Source organism: Camelus dromedarius, chromosome 29, assembly GCF_036321535.1.
Source record: "Camelus dromedarius isolate mCamDro1 chromosome 29, mCamDro1.pat, whole genome shotgun sequence".
Classification (NCBI taxonomy): Eukaryota; Metazoa; Chordata; class Mammalia; order Artiodactyla; family Camelidae; genus Camelus; species Camelus dromedarius.
The window spans coordinates 17,260,867-17,281,496 of record NC_087464.1 but is presented as its reverse complement, the minus strand read 5'-3'; the positions used below and the strand labels follow the sequence as shown (position 1 = coordinate 17,281,496).

The 20,630-nt window shown below is 40.8% G+C and overlaps 1 long non-coding RNA gene across 1 annotated transcript; it reads left to right on the top strand.

Annotated features, from left to right (window-relative positions):
• Positions 1-102: 102 nt before the first annotated feature.
• Positions 103-20,356, top strand: LOC105094709 (uncharacterized). The gene is made up of 3 exons (XR_837690.3): positions 103-1,076; positions 5,800-5,921; positions 19,020-20,356. It is a non-coding gene; the product is annotated as an uncharacterized LOC105094709 (long non-coding RNA).
• Positions 20,357-20,630: the final 274 nt, after the last annotated feature.

Genomic DNA, 20,630 nt, shown 5'->3' with positions numbered 1-20,630 from the left:
GGGCGGAGCGGGGGCGGGAGCCGGCCTGGCGGCGGGACCTGGCTGGGGCCGCGGGCGGGGGTGGGGGGGCAGGCGGAAGGCGACTCGGACCTGGGCACCCGCCCAGGGCGGTGCGGCGGAGGGGCTGCCCCGGCCTGGGCCCGGCCTCTCGCTTCTCGCCTCCTGCCCCAACCGGACCGCGCGGCACCGACCCGACGGCGGTGGCGGGCAGGGCGCGGGCGGCGCCGGGCAGGGCTGGACCCTAGACCTCGCGGACCCGGGCCCGGCCCCTGGCCTCGCCTGCCCCGCCGGCCCCGCCTGCCCCGCGGAGCACTCGGCGCGGTTCCGGCCCGGCGCCCGCTCCCTGCGACCTGGGCCTCTCGTCCTCTGACGCGCCTCCCGGGCAGGGGCCTTAGGTCCGGGCCGAGGTCTCCCACTAGAGGGCCACGATCTGCCTACGCGGCTGTCTCGCCCCAGGGGACGGCGAGCGCCTCTGGAGCCGGGACGGCGTCCTCTTCCCTCAAATCTGGCACGTAGTGGGGCCTAGTAGGCTGCCAAACGAAAGGAAGTGAGGTGGCTGGAGCCTAGCACTTAGTAGGTGCGCCCCAAATGTTTGGACATTGCTGGATCGAGGGACTTGCACACAAGCCTGGAGGTGCGGGGCACTGTGACATGTTGCCTCTGGGGTCACCGTGACACTCGCGGTGAACAGAGTTGGAAGCCTGACAATGGGTGCCTCCCAGGGCTAGACTGCGAGACCCTGAGTGCCTAGGGAAGCTATGACTGTGCCAGGTGAGAACTCAGAGAGGCGGGCAAATGGCCAGGAAGGTGACCGGCAGGACCTTCCGAGAACCAGCGTACCTGGAAACGGCGGTGTGAAGGTAGCAGCTAGGTGAGAGTGTGACAGCACGGGATGAGGCCCTGGTGAGCGCCCACTGCCAACCATGGAGAAATGCCTTTTGAAGAACCAGGAAAGAGACGCCAATTTGCAAAAGGGGAGGAACTAACTTTCAGCCAGGGCCTGCTGTGGCCAGGCTCTAAGCTGAGTTGAGCACTTGAGTGGGGAGTATGTGGTGAAGAAATGAAGGCGGTAAAAGGTGATGATTCTTTCCAGAAGTTTGGCAAGGAGAGGGAGAGAAAAGTAGGCCTATAGCTCCGGCGGTAGTAAGAGTAAAGGGGAGAGGTGTTTTTTCTTTTTTCAATTTGAGGAGGAGCAAAGGAGCTAAGAGGGGGGAGCATAAAAGATAAGAAATAGGATAACTAATAGTGCATGATCTCAGAAGAGGAAAAGGAGATACGGCTTGGGGAGGGGGAGGAAGAAATCAGAGAAGAGGCACACCTCTTTCTAGATTTAAAGGATACGTAAAGACAGAAATATTTTGAGGTGGGGAGGTATGCATGACATTACTGTAAATATTTTGAGGTAGGGAGGCATGTATACTCAGCCTTGCATGTTTCCATGATCAACTGATCAGTCAACCATAGTCCTGCTGGGCTCACTGCCCTTTAAAACTTAAGTGCAATTGGCTCAAACCCCTATTTCACTTAGAGAGGGAAACTCAGCGTATCTGCCAATATTTCAAAAAGATTCATGAAGGAACTTACATTCATCCAAATTATCACTGGCCCCAATTTTCTATTTCCAAAAACAAAACAAAACAAAACTCCATTGTGCTCTTTGAGGAAATTTATCACTATAACCTGGGTACCACTCCATTTATATTCCCCCAAAATATGGCACCATATGTGAAAACAAGCAAAATGCCCAGTGTTATATGATTGTTAAATTATAGTTCATTTGTAACCATTAAAAATCATGCTGAAGAAAAAGATTAATGACATAGGAAATACTTGTAATTAGAAAGCACATCATAAGATGATATGATACCAGCTTGCAATATATAAACATACATAAATGTGTATCACACATAGATTTTAAAACGGGACTTTCATTTTCTTCTGTGACTTTTATATTTTCTTATTTTTATGGTAGTACATTAACGTGTACCTTGAAATCAGGAAAAATGATATTTTTAAATACATTTTAAAAGAATTTTTAAGAGGTTTTTTTTAAGGTATTTATGGAGTTCAAAATAAAGATATTAAGAATCAGGAAAGGAAATTGGAAATGGATCTTTGAAAGATGGATAGGGGGAGGGTATAGCTCAGTGGTAGAATGTGTGCCTAGCATGCATGAGGTACTGAGTTCAATCCCCAGTACCTCCATTAAAATTAAATACATAAATAACCTAATTACCCTCTCCCCCCAAAAAGATGGGACTTTAGCAAGCAGAGATGGACTAGTTGAGGAGGCTGCCCTGTGCAGAAGGAACAGTATCACTAATCAAAGACATGGAATAAGTTCAGCAAACACCAAGAGGTCAGCTTGGAGCAAAGGATTCATGTGGGAGAAGTATAGGTGAATCAGTCTGGAAAGGTAAGGCAGGCTACGGCCTTGAATGCCAAGTTTAACACTTTGTAATTTGTAGGTTGGGAGACTCTGGGGCTTGAACTGTACAGGTGATAAATTTTAAAGTAAATGTTCCTTTATGAGGTTCTAGATCTTAACCCTGTCCTGATGATATTTGGATATTTGATTGACTCAGAGTGAAGAGGTAGGGGCAGCAGTTTTTTCATTCCAGTTGTTTATAGAATGAGAAGTGGTCCTTGCTTCTCTGGTTACTCTTTACTACAATTTTTATTCACAAGGCAATTTTACAGAGCAAATTAGTAAAGAGAGAAAATGAAAGAAAGGAGAAATGTGCACTTTAAATCAATGCTTTGCAAAAACTCTTTTTTTTTTTTTACAGCTTTTCATGAGGTTGGCTTTTTTTAGATTTCATGAGTAAGTGAAATCATACAGTATTTGTCTTTCTCTATCTGATTTATTTCACTTAGCATAATGTCCTCAAGATCTATCCATGTTGTCAAAAGTGGCATGATTTCCTTCTTTTTCATGACTGAATAATATTCTTTGCACTCTTTTCTGACCATGATACTCCGTAAGAAATATATTCCACATCTCAACCCAGAATATACACACATGTGTACACAGACACACACACCTCTGAAACAAAAAGTTTCATTAAATATTACCATTATTTCATGCAATGCATGCTGATATTTTCAACTTTATTATTTTTTATTTCTTTTTAAATACTGGGCCTACTACATTGATCTTGTAATCTATTATAGGGCTACAAAATGCCTTAAGAAACATGGAAAAAAGACTAGACTATTATTCCCTGCTACATTTGCATTTCTCAAACAGCCATTCAGACAATGACCTTAAATTTGCCATGTTTACATGCCCCAGAAATCAGCAGGACAGACAAGACTCTTTCAGGATGTGGTGGGGGAGGGGATAGGAGGATTGGCAGAAGCCATGTTTGGATTTCTCTTCCCTTCTCCGTAAATATTTCCTGATATCAACATTTCTCAAGAGCTATAAATGTTTTCTCCTTTGTCTAGCTTGAGACACAGGCCGAACCTCAAACAAAGCTAGACTACTACCAGACTATCAGAGACAATGTTTCATTTGAATGAACAGAATCACGGACTAAAATGAAAGGGAAACTAATGTATCTTGATTGGGGAAAATAGAAGCCATCATATCCAACACGGTTGGAGTATTCCAGGGACAGTAAGTGCTACCCCTGTCCTAGAAATTTGAACTAGTGAAAAAATGAAAATATCAACTTTATTACCAATAAAGCTGAGCTGAGGAATGTCTTGGATGACGACCAATAGGCTTTTGACCATTCTTTGAATTAAAATAATCTCCCCCAAAACTCCAGCCTTCATTTTGTAGAGACCTAGCAACTTGAACCATGTCTGATTAAAGAAGACTGCACTCTCTCTAAGAGCAGGCAGACCCAAAATCACCCATTAGGTAAGTCACTCCTCCTGGAAGAACCAGGACAAATTCTTTCCTACCTGCCCTCCTATGGGGGAAAAAGATTAGGGAATAAGGATTTATCCTTACACAAACAAATTGGATCTGGCCCAGTAGTTGGTCAGTTAATTAGAAAAGTATATTACAGCAGTGAATTATAAAAAGTGGTAAATATACACCTTAACATTTTATTTTTACTTCACACCTTTAAGGAACACCCACTTGCCAATCTTTTGATGTGAGGCCAAACCTTTTCTTTGAGCAAAAGTGGTGATTAGAGTTCTTGAGTTGTCTTTCCTACATAATTCATATCCATGATATATTTTCTGTGCTTTCCAATTTATTTCTTTAAAGTTAACTGAGGACTTAAAACTTCTTGCAAAGCAATATTACCAGAGGCCCCTTTAAAAAAGAAAAAATCCTCTGTAATTTTCTCACCCAGATCTAGTTTGACAGTAATTTTCAACTAGTCTTTAATTTATATTTCCAAAGCATTCAACTGATATTTCATAGAAACAGCTCTTTTTCATGTTTATGTCTCATCAGTTTATGTGATTTTAATTAAATTAATTATACTCTGGCAAACAGCTGTCATAAGCAGTTTTGGGACCAAACACAACAGACTCTTTTTAGACATCTAATTCAGCTAGTAGGAAGAAGTGTGTAGGTATTCCAGAGATGGACTAACTAGTCCAAAACATTCAGCAGGCATGGGCAGTAGTCAGTATGTTTATTTGGAGGGAAGGGAAAGGGTTGATTACAGAGAGTCCATTAAAAGAAGGCCAGTTAATGCTCATAAACAAATATAACCAACTCTGGGTGCATATAGCTAAACATTCTTCTTCCATCATTTATCCATTTTATAAATGTTTATTGCTATTCAGGACAGTGCCAGGCACTATGCTAGATCCTGAGGAAGCACAGCTCACTGATGAGGAAGAAACTAGTATGTAAACAAGATGAAGAGGCAGAGTGGAGAACGAATGTTCAGGAGCAAATCCCTTTACCTTCTCTCCACTCCATCCCCTCAAAAGCACTGTCCCTTATTCCCATTTAGCCAAAATATAGCTTTAAATGGCTTGGGATTGGTATGGTTATCACAGAAGTCCAAATGGTAACACCACCTACACTACATTAGCTTTATATATATGCATATATCTTAAGTACTTTCCAATGCTAATAAGATGATGCATTGATGAGATGGTACATTCAGAGAAAGCTGTGGGAGAGGGAATTGGTATAATCCTCTTCAAAAGCAATTTGACAATACTTCTGAAAAGCCTTAATAGAGATGTGATGCTTTTTTGACTCATCAATACCACTCCTAGAAATTTTTCCTCAAGAATTAATCCTCCCCAAAAGAGAATGGCCACATGCACAGTATTTACTATAACCTTATTTTTGAAAGTTTGAGACATATGAATGATTAAGTAACTTATGGTATGCAACACTGTATAAATTACTATTGAGTACACACACGATGGGGTAAGAGAAAACATTTGATTACATATTAAATGAAAAAAGATACAGTTTGCTCAATTATACTAAGAACCACTGAATTATATACTTTAAAAGGGTGAACCTTGTGAATCATATCCATTTTTTTAAAAAAGAAACAATTCTCTATTTTTGCTTTTGTATCAGCCAAAATCAGCAGGAAACAGATGGGCCCCTCAAATATGTAACTGAAGAAAGAAAGTTAATGAAGGGACAGAGGACAAAGATGAGGGAAACCAACAAAGGATAATAAAGCACCCCAGGGCTATTACCTGCTCAGAAGCCATTATCAACCACGGGCCTGAAGGGGCAAAGAGATGGAACCAGTGCTCAGTTGACAGCCAACAGCTGAAGGAGAGGGAGGGCCAGCGGGAACTTAGAGGAATATAGCTCACTCTTTCTGTCTCTCTTTTTCTAATCTCCTGCAGTACCTCCTACTGGCTGAACCCAAGAGGAAGCCTAAGGGCAAGGGAGTCCAGATGACACTCTCCTTCAAGGTTAGCCTCTGGAGAAGGATAGAGAGTGGATCTGAAGGCAGAATACCCAGCAGGTATGTAATCATATAACAGTGTGAGAACTGTCTAAGCATATGGCCAAAGGCCAAGGGAACCTGGAAAAGCAGTCTTTCTAGATAAAAAGTGGAGATAGTTGGAGAATGGGTAGGCTAGGTAGAGATGGCAGGAAAGATTGTTAACTCAGGCTGAGACAAGGATGAGAGCCCAGCATGGGAACAATTTATCATTTGGTCAAATTCTGAGCTCTGGAAGAGATTAGTAGGAGATACAGAGCTAAATTAGACTAGAGTATGAGAAATTCTTTCCCTATTATCTATTACCCTGTATTTCTCTTTCCCAACTAAATTTCATGCCTTCAACAAATAATTGTTTAGTACTTATTATGTGCCAGAAACTGTTAGGCCCTGGGGATTGAGGAGGGAACACAGGTAACATCCTTGCTCACTTGGAGTTTACATCTTGGTGGGAGGAGTTGAACAACAGACAAGTAAAGTGCTAGAACAAAAGCACAGGAGATCAGGGAAATAAATTTCTGCCCATCCTGCCTTGTAGAAAACTCTTGATTTAGGCCATACATGCCCACACACACCAGAGCTCCTGAGTAAATCTGGACTTTTGTATCTCTCACCTGGACTAAGACCAGACTATCCTAATTGATCTTCCTGCCTCCAACACACTCCAACCTGCTGTGAGAATCTTTCTGAAATGAATCTTGCTAGTACCCTGCTTTGAAAAGTACCCCGCGATGTTCTGATTTGCTTATCATGTGGAATCGTGCCTAACCTCATCATCATGGACCTTATCTTCTGGATCCCTCACTTGCATGTACCTCTCTCATTCTCCTTTTCTACCAACACTAATTATCTCTAGTCTATTGGGCATGTTGCCCTTTCTCTCCTTCCTGTCCCTTTGTGCTGCTCCTTCCATTTGGAATGCTCTCCAAAACCTCCCCGCTTCCTCCCAAATTTGGCAATCCTCTCCTTATTCTTTTAAATCCATTAACTGTCACCTCTTTGGTCAAACTTTCCAGATCTCCCCTGGTGTGAGGGAGTATCTTCCAGTCCCTGCCTTTGTGTTATCAGTATATGTTATAGATACCTCTCAGTGTATTTACCATACCATATAATCCTATGTCCTAGAGCTCAGGTGTACAGGATTGGGTTAAACATGACCCATGGGTCAGGGACTCTATATATTGGTTCATGTGTGATCCTCTTTTGTTACTTATCCACCCTAAAAACTAGAATTGACAGCTTACATATATTCCCCCCCCCCAGTGTTTAATCTTTTTTTCTTCCAGTTTTGTTGAGATATAATTGATACACAGTACTGTGTAAGTTTACAGTGTATAGCATAATGATTTGAATTACATCATGAAATGATTACCACAATAAGTTTAGTGAACATTCATCGTCTCATGTAGATTCAAAATAAAAGAAAAAGAAAAAGAAAAAAATGTTTTCCTTGTGATAAGAGCTCTTAGGATTTACTCTGTTAGCAACTTTCTTAACATACACCAGTGTTCATTATATTACTCATGTTGTATATTGCATTCCTAGTACTTATATCTTATAACTGGAAGATTGTACCTTTTGACTACCTTCATCCAGTTCCCAGACCCCCTCACCCCACTCTCCCACCCACCTACATGCCTCTGGCAACCATACATCTGATCTCTTTTTCTGTGAGTTTGTCTGCTTGTTTCTTTGGGGTTTGTTGTTGTTGTTGTTGTTTTTAACATAATTGACCTGTAACACTACATTAGTTCCTGGCATACAACATAGTGATTCAATATTTCTACACATTACAAAATGATCACCATCTCATTACTTAATCTGTTTATCATTTTCTTGCTCTTAAAAATATTTTACCTAAAAATATTTTATTTAAAAAAATTTTAATTGTCCTATCTTTATAAACATTTAAAGTTAAAAAGTCTTGCATTTTAAGAAAGTTGCAGTTGAATGTGTTTATATATGTTATAAGCTATATGTATTTTCTCTTGCGAAATATCTTTTTGTATCTTTTTGCCTACTTTTCTATTGGTTATTTATCCTTTTCTCATTAATTTTCAAGATTTCTTTATATTTTTTCTTTATATGTTCTTTGCAGTTTTTCTTTTCTTAGAAATCAAGTACACTAAACTTTTTAAAAATTTTCAAATATTTGTATGTGTCTATATAAGTATATATTTATGTGTGCGTAAGAATATGCATACATATTTCTAAAACATACTTTTAAAATTTATTTTACTTTTTAATTTTTTATTGTTGTGGGGGGTATATATATATTGTTAATAGTTGTTTTTTTAATTAAAATGGTACTATTCCCTACATAATATCCTGGGACTTCTTTTTCACTTTTCATGTTATGTTACTAAGACTCATCTCAGGCTTGTTGCATGTAGTTGAGTTTATTTATTGTGGCTGCTATAGACTATTTAAGTATGTGAATATGCTAATGTTACTTTATCCCTGGCAGCAGCAGAGGCTGTTGGTACACTGTGTTCTTCCCTTTGGCCCACATCTGATTTCAGCCAAATGTGTGGTGGCCAGTTTTGTGGGACCTCCCATTTACTAACAATGTCCACTGCCAGAGGCCTTGGGCCTCTCCAATTCTGCTTTAGGCCCCTTCTTTTTTGGGGGGGTAGTTAGGTTTATTTAATTAATTTATTTTGAACCCAGGACCTCGTGCTCGCTAGGCTTGCTCTCTACCTCTAGAGCTAAGCCCTCCCCCTAGGACCTTCTTGAATGCTGCAGAGCCTTTACAGCCCTCTCCCAGGCACAGACTGAAAGTAAAGAGAGTTAACCCTCAAGCAGTGGGGGATGTGAGCCAAGAGATAAATGTCCTGTCTCTCTTTCTTCAGATGGACGATTCTAGGAGGCATCTTGTATATTTCTCAGATGTCTCCCTGGAATCACACTCCTTACATTGGCTTTTCCTGCTACTTTGCCTCACTGTCCCTCTTTCCTTCACTCTTGCTGCCTGAAATCACTTCCCCAATAAACAACCTGCACCCAAGTCCTTGTCTCTGCTTTAGGGGACCTCAAACTAATGCAACCAATTTCCTGATAATGAGCACTTGGATTGTTGTAGGTTTTTGCTGTTACAAAAGTGCTACTAAGATTGAACCTAGGACCTCATGGGTCCTACCACTTGAGCTGTACCCTCTCCTAGTTTGTACTTCTTGATGAGTAATGGAGCTGAACATATATTCATTTATTTATTGACCATAAATATTTCACCTTCTGGGAAATATCTCTTCAAAGCTTTTTCCCATTCTCCCTTTAGATGACTGTCCTTTCCTCATTAATTTTACCAATTTTTTGACACATATGGTGATTCTCCTTTAGAACTCAGGTGCTCAAAATAAAGTTAACCATAATCTTCACTGAATATGACATTATTTTCCTATTTACAAAATTAATGCATGCTTGAGGGGAGGATTATAGCTCAGTGGTAGAGTGTGTGCTTAGCATACATGAAGTCCTGGGTTCAATCCCAGTACCTCTGTTGAAAAGTAATATCAAATAAACAAGTAAACAAACAAACAAGCAAACAAACAAACCTGATTACCTTCATCTCACCCCCCAAAACCAAAAATAAAATCCAAAATTAAAAAAAATCCCTTCAAATTAATGCATGCTTGTTGTAAAAGAAACATGTAAAAAATACAAATATGTTTAACTTAGTTTTCATTACTAGTGGCTTTACCCCACCTCCAAGCAGGAATAATTTCCATGAATAATTCGCCACCCCATATTTTGGGGATTTTATTGTCACAACTATCTCTCAGATTAGATTGATAATATCTCAAGGGTAAGGACTATCGTATTCATCTTTGTGTTCCCAGGCCCAGGCAGAGTGCCTGGCTTAGACCACAAATGGAGTACATTATTGTTGAGTGAACCGCTGAAAGCTGGGCTACAACAGAAATTTTGAAGTTACCAGAAGACTTCACTTGGGAACAGAGGACTCAAGTGAAAGAAAAGTGGGAGATAGCACTGGTGAAATGTGCTGGGGCTAGATTACCAAAAGCCTTGGCCGTTGGGCCACAGTGTTTAATTTTTATCTTGGAGGCAGCCAGCCAGGAAAGCATTCAAGACTTTTCAGGTGGAGGGAGGCTATTTGTTCTTATGTTTTTACCAGTGACAGAATTAGAACAAAAAACTGACAATCCAATCATCTAATGGCAATGTACAGGATGTAAGGGGGAGGAGTTTGGGGAAAATGAAACTGAAGACAGAAAAATGAATGAATCAAGAAGTAATTAATTTAGGGGGGCACCAGACTCCCATGAAAACTGTTTATTTCACAAAAATAGACATAAACTCAAGCCCATGCACTTTTAAGGAACCCTTTGATTTGTGTTGATTATTCTAAGAGTGAGAGAATAAGAATCTAAACCACAGAGGCAGGGTGTGTTCATTCATTTAAACATGTTTATCCATCTCCTGCTACATGCAAGGCACTGTGCTGAGCGCTGAGAACAGACACTGTCCAGTTTGAGGCGTGGGGTACTGTATGGCATGGTGGCCAAGAGCACAGACTCTGAACCCAACTGTCTGGTTTCAAACTCCTGCCAGGTGTTTGGAATCTTGGCTAATTTACTGAATCCATCTGCACTCCACAGATGTTTGACAGAGACAGTAATATCACCACCCTCGTGATTAAGGGAATCCTACATCTCCATAAAACAGTTAGAATTCTTGGCATGCAGAGAGCCCTCAGCAGAGCTGTAAGGCAGAAACCAGAGTGGAGAGCAAGAGGAGGAAGCAGAGAGCACGGGTTTGATTTCAAGAACTTTGGCTAAAACAGAAGAGGAGAAAGAAGACTAGAGGGGGAAGTAAAGGCAAGGAAGAATTTTTTTTTTTTTTAATCTGAAAGAAATCCTCAATGCTGACAGGGAGAATGTAGCAGAGGGGGAGAGGCTGCAGAACATCACTGCTGATCTGTTCTTTCCCTCTAAGGGTACCCAGATGGCAGGATGGCAAGGGCTCTCTGGCAAAGGTAGAAGGCCTGGTGACAGCTAGGAAGCCACTTCCGCTTGTGAGCTGGAGGGGTGGTGCCAGTGTGGCTGCAGGTGCTGGCTCTGAAGTAACCCCAGGCAAGTGAGAAGGAATGTCACCAACGGGGGAGGGGTGAGGAGTGGCGGCTGGTGGGAGGTCTGTGGAGAGAGGAAAAATTGTGACATACCATTTAAAGTGGGATGATCAGTGACTAGAGGAAGGAGACAAGACTGTCAGGAGCCAGGAAATTTGTAAAGATACTGTCTGGTTGGGTAACTTCTGGTGGTCCCGGGAGCTATAAGAGGAGGAAAGCATCAAAAGAAGTGGTGCTGAGAGCCAAATGTCATGGTAGTGAAGTTGTGGAGGATGCAGACGGATAGGGGCTGCTGGACTTGCCAACTGATTGGTCATTTCTGAAGTCGTGTCTTGAGAGTCACTATAGTGTCAGAGCAGATGACATATGGCAGAGGAGGAAGGAGAGAAAGAATGGCAAACAGTAAACCACATGCACACCAAGAACACTGACTGCGAAGTGAAAGGGCAAAGTAAGACCTTAACCAAAGAGAGTAACTAAGTCAGTGAGGTGTATTTTTCTTTCTAAAGGTCAGGAAAGCTACATATGTAAATTTTTTTTTAAATAAGGTAAAGGCAGCACTTGTACATGCTGGCAGGAACAGAGGCCCCTAAAGTCAGGAGGGGCAGGATGCAAGCATAATGTGGTTAATAAGCAGCTCCTCTGAGCCAGGTGTTTTCCATAAGACTAGGTTTTCCCCAATTTATAGAGGAGGAAACAGGCTCAGAGAAGTGAAGTCTCTTGCCCCAAGTCACACTGCTATTATGTGGCAGAGTCAGGATTTGAATCCAGGTCCTATGGCTGTAAAGCATCAGAGCTTGCCTACCCCTACCCCTCCCACAAGCAGAAAAGTTGGCACTTCTGAGGAGGAGGAATAAAAGTGTATGGGTTTTTTAATTTGGCATGATTGAGAAAGTCTCACTTTACGTAGAAGAAAATTCAGGGCAGAGAACGGCACTCACCTTTCTGCAGGGAGAGAATTCGTTGGACACAGACAAAAAAAGTTACAGCTGAAGACTCAGGACACTTGCATGGCCAGTTCATTCACCCAAATTTCTACCCAAATGGTTGCTTCATGGGAGAATCAATGTTCTCTTAATTCGAGGGAATGGAGGGGGAAAGAGTTTTTGCATATCGACCAAGTATTTATTACAATTAGCAACTTGAGGCATTTTGTAGTGCATTTCTCATCTATTGATATTTTCTGATAGATGACTTCAAAATACCTGCCTAAAGAACAGACCTCATTTCTTTTTGCCAAACTCCCACATGCAGTAAACACCGAGTAAACCAAACCACGGCCAAAGGGAACTGCATAGTGTAATAGTCAGGTCACAGGCTATGACCAGAAACAGAAACTGAGAGCTTTAGTGAGAGAACTGGGCAAACAGGACCCAAGATCAGGACACGGGGACAGACCCTGTTGCCACACCAAAGTTCCAGCCCCAGAGGTCACACCAAAGGCCATGGAGAACATGCCAGGGTTCAAGGGCATCTAGTAGACCAGGAAAGACTGAAAAAATGAGATCTGAGCAGAAAAGAGATAGTCACCTGATCCAGCCTGCACATTAACCTCTACGTGCCTACAAATGCAACTTTAAATAATCTAGTAGCCACATTCAAAAGAGTGAAAGGAAACAGGGGAAATTACATTTAATGTATTTTATTTAACTCAGTATATCAAAAGTATTGTCATTTCAACTTGTAATCAATATGACCAATAGTTTTCCTTCCCTTTTTCATACTAAGTCTTCCAGATCTGGGGCGTATATTTTACTTGCAGCGCATCTCAGTTCAGACTAGCCCTAATTCAAGTGCTCAGGGGCCCATGTGGCCAGGGGCTTTTGTGTCGGACAGCCCAGGCTTAGAGAAAACCATCCTTCACATTTTGACGTTCAAGTGTTTTGTCTATATATTTTTCTTTTCTTTTTTCTTTCTTTCTTGCAGAACATGTTGAATTGAGTAGGGCTGGATTATAAAGGAAGTGAGTAAAAACTCTCATATTCTGAGAGTTTCAAATTTGAAATTTTAAATGTTCCAAGTATAACTCTCCCAGTTAATTTTCTTTCTACCCCCAAGAGATGGCTATTTTGTTTGTTTGTCTGTTTTTGTATTTGCTTTTGTTTTTGTTTTTTAGCCCCACAGTGCACAGAATCCCTTGGGAAGCTAAAAAGGCAAGGAGGGAGTGGGAAACAGGTGCAACCAAATGTTCATTCCTTTTGTTCACTTGTTTGTTCATTTTTTCTCTCATAACAAAAGTTACTAAACATCAACCATGGATCAGTTGTGCCTAGGGCTAGTTTTACAGGCATTTTCCCTGGCTTGTGAAACCTACAATTTAGCAGGAACGCCAGACAAATAATTAAAATTAAATGTTGTGATAGGGGAAATATGAGAGGCTGAGTGGCTATCTAGGAGAATAATTTAACCCATTCTTGGAGAGATAAGAGGTCTTTGGCATGGAGGAGGGAATGAAGATTGCCTAAAGTGTGGGCTAAGAAAAGGGTGAAGAGAAGGCTAGAAAATGCTTGAGGCAGAAAGAGCAGAGGTAGGGAAGGACCAGAAGCCTTTGTGGAACTGAAAGAAGTCCACTGTGGTTGGGGCCCCCAGGGGAGGAGGTAAGGCTGGTATCATGCATTTTCCTCTGGGCAGCCTTGTTAACAGTAGGAGTTGGAAGGCAGGATGTTGACAAATCTGGAATAGGCAGCCCCAGCACAGGAAGTACTCCACCCCAGACATATTCCTTCACCAGTTCAGTTGAGGTTTACTAGTTAGAGACTCAAATGGGTTAACAAGCTCCATTCAAATCCAGATTTACACAAACCACATTTCTAGTGGTGATTCATTGTCTCAACAGTTTCCCACCGGATCCCTTAAGCTACCAAGAGAAGCCAATTCCCTGTCATTAGCAATAGGATGTAAAAGCTCAAAAGGCAACTCATCAGTGACAGAGGAGGCATAAGCCCCAATTAGAGGAGAGAGGTTACGGTTGCCCCCACTCTTGGCCCTTCACCCACAGGACCTCCACATTCACAATATGGCTCTCTCCTAAGAACTAAAAGACAAACAGCAAGGCCTCTTTCTTCTTTTAGCCAAAGCAGAATGGCCAAACAGGAAACTGATGCTCCCCCTCCCCCCACATATACACACATACCAACCCTGAAGGCCAATACTTCCTTCTTCCAGCTGCCCTTGCAGCTGTCCAGGACCTTTTAAAGACAGCTCTCCAAAAATATTCCAGGGAGACTTGAGTGACTCTAATAATCTCTCTGCACAGAAGACACCTTTGATTTGGGGGAAATGATACTTCTTCTTGACACCCCATGTTACCCAAGCTACTGTATCTTTTAAAACCTGTATCTCTGATGTCCACAGTCACTGGGTTGGTGGGCAGAAATTCCCATTTCTTTAGCCCCTAATCTGACCTTGGGGAGGCTTGTGGATAGGCCCTCCTGGAAAACCCAGGTAGGTCCTTTTGAGATGTGGCTCCAGGAAAGAGCTAGGCTTCCGATGTGGCCTGTGTGCTGACCTGCCCTGATATGCCCAGGCCACTTCCTTTCCTGGCAGGATCATAGGGAGACCTTCTCCTTCCACTTATCACTTCTTTCATTGGGAAGGTCAAAGAGAAACTGGTGAGATCAGAGTTTTTTTGAGTAAGTTTTTAAAAAATGAAGTTGACTTTGCTTCTGCTGGTATCCATCCTTGATTTATACAGAAGTGATTAACCAGGGTGCAATTATAGAATGACAGACTTTCTTAGGCCTAAGCATTTGTACATCAGTTTGAACCCACTTCTTGTTTTTAATAATTATTAACACTTATTGTCCATTTACCATTTGTCATCCATTGTGCTAACAGCTTTATTAACATGTACTATCTTGTTTAACCTTCAAATTATGAAAATGATTTTCTATTCCCATTTTACACACCAGAAAACTGAAGATAAAAAACAGTTAATTGATTGGCCCAAGATCATGCAGCTAGTGAATGGCTGATCCATGATTCCAAATCAATTTGGCCTGAGTTACTCTCTAATAAGGTACTTCCTTCAGGCAGTCCAGCAGGCTATATATAAAGGAAAATACCAGGCATGCCATTGTGATTGATGGGGTCCAAAAGACTACGTGTTGGGAAGATTGACAGCCCAGTGAGCGGAGAAAATAGCATGTCAGAGCCCCACATTTGGAAAAGTTAATTCCTTAGGCTTTACATCTTTATCTAGTCTGGGATCACCTGTCCTAAATATCTGAATTATTTTCATGAGAGACACTGTTTCCACCCCAGCACTGCAGGGAAACCTCATTAAGCCTTTCCAGATCTGCCCAGTTTATATTAATCTCTCCATGTCCCATTCCTTCCTAATGGATTCTTTTCATCCCATTATTTCTTGCTCAGCCTATCTTTTCTTCAAAACTGTAAGCTCCCAGGAATGAAGTCTGGGTATTAGCCATCAACCCACACCTAACCCCATTTCTAATCTGTGCTTGACATTCCTCTGTTACAATGCAAAGCTGACCCAGCTGTGGCTTCCCTCACAAGTCTCCTTTGACTTAGGCCATGCCTGAAAGATTCTTTTCTTCTCTAGTTTCTGTAGCATGTGTAGGCTAGCAGTTATACCTGAACTTGTTTCCTTTCATAAAGATGCCTTTTTTTTTTCCTGCTGCAAATCTTGCTGAAAGCTCTGTATCTTCTGCTTTTTACTTTGATAATCCACTTTCAGCCTTAAACACACACACACACACACACACACACACACACACACACACACACACACACACAGTGGGCCACCATCCCCGTAAATCTGAGTGAGGATAATCCTATCCTGAGTGTCATTCTTGATCCTTCAGTCTCTGGGAGGGCTGGGCCTCCTGGGCTTTAAGGCCTCCATTCATTCATTTGACAACCTTTTTTTTTTTTTTTTTTGAGATGAGGAGGTAATTAGATTTATTTACTTATTTTAATAGCGATACTGCGGATTGAACCCAGGAGCTCATGCATGCTAGGCATGCACTCTACCACTGATCTATACCTTCCCCGTCATTTGACAACTTTTCTTGAGCGTTTGTTTCGTGTGAGATGTTGGGGGTACATAGATAAGTAATAAGGCCCTTGCCCCCAGAAAACTCAGAGTCTGATGAGAGAAACAGATATACAATTAGATGATGAATATGCAGATACGAGAAGTACTGTGAAGTCTCCCCAGAGAAGGTGGGAATGAGCTGAATTTGAAAGGCAAGGAGGAATAAAAAGTGCTGGGGTGAGGTGGAGGTCTTTTCAGGCAGAGGAAGCAGCTTACACCAAAGTGAGAGTATGCAGCATTCAGAGAACTACACACTCTCAAATGTGAGAAGAGTGAGACTAGTCAGAGAAGTAGGCAGGGGCCAGATCACAAAGTGCCCTTTGTAGCACGCTAAGGAATTTGATCTTATCCTGCAAGTCAGGAGCCTCTACTGAAAGATTTTATGTAAGGAAGTAACATCATCAAATTAATGGTGTGGTTAAAGTATTCTGGCTGCAGTGTGGAGAATACATTGGAGTGAGGCAAGACATGGGAGGAAGACTGCAGGGGCTGGAAGACTGATTAGGAGTTCACTGCAAGAATCAGGATAAGTGACAGTAGCATGAGCCAAGGTAGTGACAGTGGGAATGGAGAGAGTAGATGAATAAGAGACATATTAAGAAAGTAGAATGGGGGGAGGTGGGTATAGCTCAGTGGTAGAGTACATGCTTAGCATGCACAAGGTCATGGGTTCAATCCTCAGCACCTCCATTAAAAAAAAAGAGAAAAGAAAGTAGAATAACAAGACTTGGTGACTAATTGGATTTGGGAAGTGAGGGAGAAAGAAGAATCAAGAATCACAATCAGATTTCTTACTTTTGTGATGGAGTGGTGCCTCTGTGGAGATTTGCAACATAAAAGGAAGAACAGGTATTTTATGGGGAGTAGTGAGGATGGGGAGAGGTGACTTTTGGACATGGTAAGCTTGAGGTGTCTGTTGGACATCCAGGTGGAGATATCTAGAGGCAGTTGATATAAAGGTCTGATACCCAGGAGGTGATCAGAGCTGTAGATATTGGAGAGTTAGTTCAGTGCATATAGAAGATAACTGAAGTCATGAGAACAGATAAGATCACCCAGAGGCAGTGTAGGGTGAGAAGATGGTGCAGGCAGGATTCCACCATCTAAGGAATAAGCTGAAGATTCCTTGATGGAGACTGACAAGCCAGAGAGATAGGAAGCAATGTTGGAAAAGGAGACCTAATGGACCTTGAGGTTTCAAGCAGCTGTTTTATGACTTTCAGCCACATGATGGGGGGCAGGAACCAGTTTTCAGTGAATTGAAGAAAGATGTAGATGTTAAAGTTCAATGGATATGCATATTTGCTGAAATTCATCCAGCTGTATACATATCATTTATGCATTTTTACTGTATGTAAATTATGCCTCAATAAAGCACTCAGCATAAACATTTTGTAAGAAATAGTTGAACATGATCATATGCTGGGAAAAGAGAAAATTGAGGGGAAGAAATTAAGGGAGAGAAGAGAGAAGGAAGGGGGAAAAGTTCTGAGGTGGAAGAGATAAGGTTTGGGCAGGTGGAAAGATTAGCTTTAGACAGGAGGAGGGATTCCTCTTTCACTGACAGGAAGGAATGAGGAGGAAGGGATGTTTATGGAAGCAGGTAAGTTGGGTAGGGGATAAGGTAGAAAGTTGAGTTTCTCTGTAATACTTCTTTTCCCTTGAAACTGGGCACCAAATGTTGTGGTTTTAGAAATATGTCTACAGATCCTTTGACATTCCTCCCTGAAAAAGGTGGAACTTAATTTTCCTCTCATTTGAGTCTACACTGGACTAATTTCTAACGAATGGACTATGAAAGAAATGATGATATGTTATTTCAGAGATTAGGACTGCCATGTTTGTCTTGATAGGGTAACAAATCATCCTGATTTACCTGGAACTGAGGGATTTTCTGGGATGCAGAAATCTCAGTGCAAAAATCAGGATAGTTCTGGGACAATCAGGATGAGTTGGTCATCCTAGTCTTGAGCTTATTCTTTTCTCTCTTTGCTCATTCACTCTGATAGAAGTTAGCTGCCATGTTGTAAGCTGCTCTAAAGAGAGGCCCACTTGGCAAGAAACTGAAGGAGACCTACGGGCAACAGCCAAGTAGGAATTGAGCCTTCAACCCAATAGCCCAGGAATAACTGAGACCTACCAACAACTACATGAGTGATCTTGAAAGCAGATCCTCCCTCAGTTAAGCCTTCAGATGAGACTGTAGCCCCTCTGGACAGCTTATAACTTTATAAGATAACTTGACCCTGAACCACCCAGTTTCTGATCCACAGAAACTGTAAGATAATGTTTGTTGTTTCAGGTTTCAAAATTTTGGGGTAATTTGTTACACAGAAATAGATAACTAATTCATCAGATCAATGAAGATGAGGGGGAAGTGGTGTGATAGGTTTCCAGGGCCTAGCATGGTTGGATGACTTTCTCCAGCAGCCCTAGACAATGCCAGACAATGTGCTTGTCCACTTTGCATGCCATTCATATTATGCAGTGTCCAACAGTATCTTTTTCCCCCCAACAATATAGTTTGATAAAGGAATTTTGCCAGTATCTTATTTAGCTTTCTTACTGACCATATTTATCATTAACACTATGACTGACTTTAAAAGCTTTTTGGCAAAAATGTGTCCTGCCACTGCTTTGGCTATAAAAGCGGATAAAGGATAGCTTTATAGTTTTGATCATGTCTCTTATCTTTAGGGAGAAATTTTATCAATGTTATATTAGGAACCACTGTTCTCTAGGTTTTTTCCTTCCTTTAGAAAAATTCTTTTTATCAGATTGGCCACTGAGCTTTTTTGAAAAATGGCACTAAAGCTTCATTGTCTTTATGCCACTATTTGATCAAGTTTCATAACCTGTGTAATGAAACATATATAATGTACTGGGAACCAGGGGCAAACAGACTACCAGTTTAATAAAACATAAGTCTTAGAGTCTCGTTGTATGTCTTATTAGTACTTTTCTTTTTCAGGTGCTCATCATAATTCATTGCACTTGTGGATCACCCTATATTTATACGCACTGGATTCCTGGGCAATGTTTAACTTACAACTTTTTTTCTGTGTTTAAAAGTATTCAGCATCCTGATTTAATTAACTTTCAACTAACTGATGTGAGTTATTGATCCATTTTTGTGAGTTGAAAATAAAATGTAACACAATGAAATCTCAAATTTAACATATAAACAATAACACATATTACAAAATAATACATTAGTTTAGATTATTACAGGTCTTCATTAAGAAGAAATGTTTTAAGAACTGAATGTTTTAAAGTTTCATCTGTGTTGTAGATTTTCTTTTTGTTGCCAAATAATATTCCATTGTATGGATATACCACACTTTGTTTAACCCTTCATCAATTGATGAATATTTGGGTTATTTGCACTTTTTGGTTATTATGCATTATGCTGCCATGAATTCATGTACCAATTTCTGTGTGGACAAATGTTTTCAGTTCTCTTAGGCATATATCTTGGAGTGGAATTGCTGGTTAATATCGTTAAGATAGTAACTATAGAAATATAGTTAACATATTTAACCTTTTGAGGAACTGCTCTATTTTCCAAAGTGGCTGCACCATTTTACATACCCACCAGTGGTGTTCCATCCTTCTCCAAACTCGTTATAATAAAAACTATCTATTTTATCATTGTAAAAACTGTCAAATATATTTAAATTTTTATTTGGAAATTATTTTCAATTTAAAGAATTGCAAAGATAGTACAGAGTTCCAATTCTATATCCTTCACTCAGCTCCCCTCAACGTTAGATAACCAATATTTTGAGAAAGATAGAAATAATAGCAAGAGACCAGCTCTGGTCTTTCTTGTCCTAGGTATATATTAGTAGCTTTGGCCAGTCAAAGCAAAGGCTTTATATGCAGACATTCTGACTTCAAATGGTTTGACTTAGAATTTTTGGACTTTTACCATGGTGTGAAACTGATATTCATTCAGTAGGAACTGTACTTCTTTTCCCAACCTAGTGATATGCAGTATGATACTCTCTTCTGATGCTGGGCAGTGCAGCAAGCCACAGCTCCCAGTCAGTCACATGATCACGATGGTAAATAACCGGCATACTTAAAACCATTCTGTACCCACACAACCATTGTTTTTCACTTTCAGTATAGTAGTTAATAAGTCACATGAGCTATTCAGCACTGTTTTTTAAAATAAAATATGCTTTGTAAGTGTTCTGAGCACTTTTTTCACTAATTTTTCAGTTTTATTAGGTAGAATTATTACAATTTGACTGCATATATACAATAAATTGCATGTAAATACATATACACAATATACTGCACATATTTTTTAAAATTTACATATATGTACTGTTCATTGTTTCTAAAAACAGTTTAGAGCTTTAGCTTTTTAAACTTAGTTAACAAAGGGATAAAGCCAACCACAAAATAAGAATCAACAGAATGCAGTAATCCAATCATAAAGGACAATCAAATACTGAGCACATTTAATTAAGGTAGGCTACACCAAGCTATAATGCTCAGTAGGTTAAATGTATTGAATGCATTTGTGACTTACGGTATTTTCAAATTATGAGGGGTTTTGGGGAGGTAAGTC